General features: G+C 46.5%; 1 long non-coding RNA gene across 1 annotated transcript; it reads left to right on the top strand.

Annotated features, from left to right (window-relative positions):
• The first annotated feature begins 3,944 nt into the window (after positions 1–3,944).
• Positions 3,945–4,716, top strand: LOC128508364 (uncharacterized). Its single transcript, XR_008355905.1, has 3 exons — positions 3,945–4,051; positions 4,453–4,514; positions 4,619–4,716. It is a non-coding gene; the product is annotated as an uncharacterized LOC128508364 (long non-coding RNA).
• Positions 4,717–7,005: the final 2,289 nt, after the last annotated feature.

Genomic DNA, 7,005 nt, shown 5'->3' with positions numbered 1-7,005 from the left:
TCTCCATCATCTCTATCTATCTATCTAAAAAGACTCATTTTTTGTCAAAATGCAAAATAATGAGCTTTCATTTTGCTCTCAAAGTGTTTGTATATTCTTTTCAATTATACCCAGCAAATCAATTGGCATATATCTGTATGTCTAATGACCTGTCTAATCAGCTCATTTACTGCATGCTTGATTTCTCTGAGACCTACAAAGCAACAGCGTGAACATCTAACCAAGTATGCTTATACTTTTAACTCTTTGAGTGGCCATTTTGCTTTTGCTTTCTTGGGGCTTTCAATTCTCTAAAGAAACACATGTACATGTACATAAAAGTACAGATAAAAATTGTTTAGGTTCTTATAAAAGATCCTGTTCTGCATCAGTTTAAACAGAAGGCCCAGGCTTGTAGGCCTTCACTTTTAATCACAGTAGCTCTGGTACACTTCTCTGATATTCATGTCAAAAAGATAGGAATTAATCGTAGAGTCAATGTTAAAACCGTCACAGCTGTAGCTGTTACTAAGGTAACATTACAGTTTGCCACACTGGGCAGATTTAAAATTATAGATTTTTCTGTAAGTCACTATCACCGTGCACCGTTACTATCAATACCAGTCAGTTGGAAATATTTTTAAAATGTTTTCTGTATGTTGGTGATCAAAATATTACTTTTTGTTTGACAGCAAGAATGGCATCGCAAGAGGACGGCACAACAAGCATAACTTCGCCAATGAGCATGTCTACAGACAGCACAACAACCACTCCAACGAGCTCTTCTACAGACAGCACGACAACCACAACTTTCCCAGACAGCACAACAACGCCGATTTCATCAACAATGAGCATATCTACAATGAGCATGTCTACAGATACCACAACAACATCATCAACAAGCATATCCACAGACAGCACGACCGGCACAAATACAGATAGCACAACAAGCATGACAAGCACATCTACAGAAAGCACAACAACCACAACGTCACCAGTGAGCACATCTACAGAGAGCACAACAACCATGACTTCCCCAACAAGCACATCTACAGACAGCACAACAAGCATGTCTACAGACAGCACAACAACCGCATCAAGAAGCCTTTTTACAGACAGCACAACATCATCAACGAGCATATCCACAGACAGTACGACCAGCACAAGTATAGACAGCAAAACAAGCATAACTTCGCCAATGAGCATGTCTACAGACAGCACAACAACCACACCAATGAGCTCTTTTACAGACAGCAGGACGACCACAACTTTGCCAGACAGCACAACAACGCCGATTTTACCAACAAGCACATCTACAGATACCACACCAACATCAACAAGCATATCCACAGACAGCACGGCCGGCACATCTACAGACAGCACAACAAGCATGACAAGCACATCTACAGAAGGCACAACAACCACAACATCACCAGTAAGCGCATCTACAGATAGCAGAACAAGCATGACAAGCACATCTACAGACAGCACAACAACCATGACTTCCCCAACAAGCACATCTATAGACAGCACAACAACCATGACTTCCCCAACAAGCACATCTATAGACAGCACAACAACCATGACTTCCTTAACAAGCACATCTACAGACAGCACAACAAGCATGTCTACAGACAGCACAACAACCGCACCAACAAGCTTTTCTACAGACAGCACAACAACATAATTAACGAGCTTTTCTACAGACAGCACAACATCATCAACGAGCATATCCACAGACAGTACGAACAGCACAACTATAGACAGCACAACAAGCATGTCTACAGACAGCACAACAACCACTCCAACGAGCTCTTCTACAGACAGCACGACAACGCCGATTTCACCAACAAGCACATCTACAGATACCACAACAACATCAACAAGCATATCCACAGACAGCACGACCGGCACAACTACAGATAGCACAACAAGCATGAAAAGCACATCTACAGAAAGCACAACAACCACAACGTCACCTGTGAGCACATCTACAGAGAGCACAACAACAATGACTTCCCTAACAAGCACATCTACAGACAGCACAACAACCATGACTTCCCCAACAAGCACATCTACAGACAGCACAACAAGCATGTCTACAGACAGCACAACAACCGCACCAACAAGCTTTTCTACTGGCAGCACAACAACATCATCAACGAGCATATCCACAGACAGTACGAGCAGCACAACTATAGCTAGCACAACACGCATAACTTCTACAGACAGCACAACAATCACACCAAAAAGCTCTTCTACAGACAGCACGACAACCACAACTTTGCCAGACAGCACAACAATGGTGATTTCACCAACAAGCACGTCTACAGATACCACAACAACATCAACCAGCACAACTACAGACAGCATAACAAGCATGAGAAGCATGTCTACAGACAGCACAACCACACCAACAAGCTTTTCTACAGACAGCACAACAATGACGACTTCACCAACGAGCACATCTACAGATATCACAACAATGTCATTAATGAGCATATCCACAGACAGAACGACCAGCACAACTACAGACAGCACAACAACCATGACTTCCCCAACAAGCACATCTACAAACAGCACAACAAGCATAACTTCGCCAATGAGCATGTCTACAGACAGCACAACAACCACACCAATAAGCTCTTCTACGGACAGCACAACAACCACAACTTCCCCAACAAGCATGTCTACAGGCAGCACAACAAGCATGACAAGCACATCTACAGAGAGCACAACAACCACAATGTCACCATCTAACACATCAACAAAAAGCACAACAACCATGACTTTGCCAATGATCACATCTACAGAAAGCACAACCACCGCACCAAAAAGCTCTTCTACAGACAGCACAACAATGATGACTTCACCAATGATCACCTCTACAGACATCCCAACAACCACGATCTTGCCAATAAGCACACCTACAGACCGCACAACAACCATATCACTAAGGAGCACGTCTAAAGACAACACAACAACCACATCTTCACCAACGAGCATATCTACAGACAGCACAACACTGACTTCACTAACGAGCACATCTACAGACAACACGACAATCATGGCGAGCACATTTATAGACAGCATATTATCCACGACTTCGCCAATAAGTACGCCTACAGACAGCAAATCAACCATGACTTTCCCTTCTACCCCAAGGACATCTTCAACAAGTTTAGCAACCATGAATTTAACCCTGAGCACGTCTACAAGCACCTTAACAACTATGACTACAAGCACCCCCACATCTACAACCAGGTTAACCAGCACGACTTCAAGCCCGAACACGTCTACAACCAGGTCAACCAGCACGACTTCAAGCCCGAGCACGTCTACAACCAGGTCAACCAGCACGACTTCAAGCCCGAGCACGTCTACAACCAGGTCAAGCACCACGACTTCAAGCCCGAGCACTTCTACAACCAGGTCAAGCACCACGACTTCAAGCCCGAGCACTTCTACAACCAGGTCAACCAGCACGACTTCAAGCCCGAGCACGTCTTCAACCAGGTCAAGCACCACGACTTCAAGCCCGAGCACTTCTACAACCAGGTCAAGCACCACTACTTCAAGCCCGAGCACTTCTACAACCAGGTCAAGCACCACGACTTCAAGCCCGAGTACGTCTACAACCAGGTCAAGCACCACGACTTCAAGCCCGAGCATGACTACAACCAGGTCAAGCACCACGACTTCAAGCCCGAGCACATCTACAACCAGGTTAACCACCACTACTTCCACCCCGAGCATGTCTACAACCAAGTCAATCACCACGACTTCAAGCCCGATCACATTTACAACCAGGTCTAGCACAATGACTTCAACCCAGAGCACATTTACAACCAGGTCAATCACCACGACTTCGAGCCTGAGCAAATCTACAACCAGCTTATCAATCATAACTTCAACCTCGACCACAGCTACAAGCTCAAGCACAACTTCAGTGCCTGTAGATGTAACTGCAGTTTTTGACTTGACCTTCCGCATTGATGAAACATTTGATCCAGCACTGGTCAATACCAACTCTCCCCAGTTTGCAGCAAAAGCTAAAACAATCCGCAGTCAGGTATGAGTTATTGATATTGCCCTTATAATTACTATTAATTTCATTCTCTAAACAAAGGTCATTTTGCCTCCCTTAAAAATCTTTTGGCAATTAATACAACCTGAAGTTGTATTATTAATACAACTGAATGTGTCAGTGCTATATGTAATATGTAATATAAGTCATGTCTAATTTTTTAACTTACCTGATTTTTCAGTTCAGATTAATTAAATTATATGAATATTACAAAGCTGCATTAAATGCAAATGCAATTATTTTTTATTCTAAACATTTTTACGGTTCAGTGTATTTATTATTTATTCATTCATTATTTATTTACTGCCTCTAGTATTAAATGTGACAAACTAGTTTATCAGGATGTTTAACATTACAATTGATACCCACCGAGTTATTTCTTTTAGATTGAACCTTTGTACTCCAAAACCTTTAAAAACTTCAAAAACATGGAAATTTTACGATTAAGGTACGTTAAAAATTTTGATTTTGAATATTGATTTCATTGTGATCACTCACTGAATTTAATCTTTATCTATATTTAAATAAATATCTATATCTGTGTCCCTACAGGAAGGGTTCTACTGTAGTAGAAAGCAACATCTACTTTAATTCTAATGGACCAAATGTTACTACATCCGAAGTGAAAAGAACTCTTCTCAATGGACTTAGTAACTTGGATTTTATTGTTATTCCAAACTCCATCGATCTCACTCAGACATTTGGTTAGTATATATGTCCACAGACTAACTTATTTATAATAAAATGATCTAAAATCATTTTAAATGTAAATACATGCTTCTATGCATTAAATATTATGTACCTGTTTGTATTTTGCAGGTAATTCCATGCCACCAGTGATCGCCAGCTCACTTTCAATGATCTGGATGTGTCTTTTATCTCTCCTGCTGTCACTAGTATTACATTTCTAGCTCTAGGCCTTATCATTAAACATGACCAATAATTAATATATTGTAGCGTTTTTACGCCGGAAAGGATGGTGGAGAGACGAGTGAGCTTATTTGCTGCCCAATGCAATGGCTGGGAGTATTTTATTGAGCAACAGCACATTCCACAGTCACTAAACAGACATCTTACACCCACACACACACACAACCTGGCCGAAGCCACTACCCCAAACACCTTTCCCCAACACGGTGAACACATCATAACGCCTCCCGCAAAGCATGATGGTCGTCTGTCAAACCCCACCCACGCCACTGCCCCCACCCGTGCTGTGACCGTCCCCGGTCACCAAGGCGAACTCAGTCTTGGAGGCGTGATAGACTCCGGTAGACTACATCGGAGAGCTGGGCAATGACCGTGCAGGGGCCCACCCAGTGAGACATGAGCTTCGGCGAGAGCCCCCTTTTCCTTCCGGGGGAATACACCCACACCTGCTCCCCAGCAGCAAAGTCTTGCCCCTGGCTGTGAGTGTCATACACGCGGCGCTGCTTAACACCGGCGTCCGCCAAGTGTCTACGTGCCAACTCGTGGACACGGAACAGTTTGTCTTTCAGTAAAAAAAAATAATCCAATCCCGGCTTCGTGGGTAAATCCACTTGTGGGGGGGACCCGAACACAAGGTCCACGGGCGTGCGCAACTCGCGACCGAACATTAACGCAGCTGGCGTCAGCTGTAAGGACTCCTGCACTGCTGTGCGATAAGCCCAAAGCACGAGAGGCAAATGTTCGTCCCAATCCTTTTGACGGTCGCTGGTAAGCACGGCAAGTTGGGTGGTGAGCGTTCGATTGAAGCGTTCCACGAGGCCGTCACTCTGCGGATGAAGGGGCGTGGTGCGGGTCTTTTTCACCCCGAGGCGCTCGCACACCGCCGCAAACACCTCCGCCTCGAAGTTACGCCCCTGATCGCTGTGCAACTGCTCCGGGGCGCCGAATCGGCAGAACACCTCATCCACCAGCACTCGAGCCGTGGTGGAAGCGCTCTGGTCAGGGACAGCAAACGCCTCCGGCCACTTGGTGAAATAATCCATGGCCACCAGCACATACCGGTTCCCGCGATCGGAGATAGGAAACGGCCCAAGAATGTCCACGCCCATACGCTCCATAGGTGCCCCCACCCGAAAGTCTTGCAGGGGTGCCCGCGAGCGCTGGGTAGGTCCCTTCTTTGCCGTGCAGTTGTCGCATCTGTGCACAAAGAGATCACTATCCGTGTGGCAGCCCGGCCAGTAGAAGCGAGCGCGCAACCGCCGCAACGTTTTAGTGACTCCGAAGTGTCCCGCACCCGCATGCCCGTGTACCATTCCCAACACTCGTGACCGCAGATTCCGCGGCACCAGCAGCTGAAAAGATTCGCCAGCGCCGCACGGTCGTTCCCAGTGACGGTAGAGTAAACCTCCCCGCAACACTAGTCGGTTGAACTGCAAGTGGAGAGCTTTTTCCTCGGGCCCCAGGTGAGCAACCGCGGCATAATTCGGTCTCTGGCCCGCGTTAACCCACCCCAGTACCCGCTGCAGCGCCGGATCCTTCTCCTGCTCGGCAGTTAGCTGATCACAGTCCATCTGTGGCACAGGCGAAACGGCTACAGGCGATGGTTTACGCGACGCGATAAATCGGCTGCACACCGGATCGGACGGCTGATTACCGACGGGGGCTCCGGAGGACTGCGCAGGGAGAACATTCGGCTTCACGGGGGTCGGAGAGTGTTTGATGTCGCGATCACCCACGCGCTCCTCCACCCGCTCGCAGTGCCGACAACGCCCTTTGCTGCACGGCCGGCGGGATAAAGCATCGGCGTTAGCATGCAGTTTTCTCGCTGGGTGCTGAACGGTAAAATGGTAGTCCTGCAACCGCTCGAGCCATCGCGCTAACTGCCCCTCGGGCTCTTTAAAACTAAGCAGCCACATCAGCGAAGCGTGATCGGTCCGCAGCAGGAAGGATTGCCCGTATAAATACGGCCTAAAATGTTTAAGGGCTGCGACGACCGCTAGCAGCTCGCG

The sequence above is a fragment of the Clarias gariepinus genome, chromosome 20 (assembly GCF_024256425.1).
Source record: "Clarias gariepinus isolate MV-2021 ecotype Netherlands chromosome 20, CGAR_prim_01v2, whole genome shotgun sequence".
In the NCBI taxonomy this organism is placed as follows: Eukaryota; Metazoa; Chordata; class Actinopteri; order Siluriformes; family Clariidae; genus Clarias; species Clarias gariepinus.
Note: the sequence above shows the minus strand (reverse complement) of the source record. Positions and strands in the feature narration are given on the sequence as shown.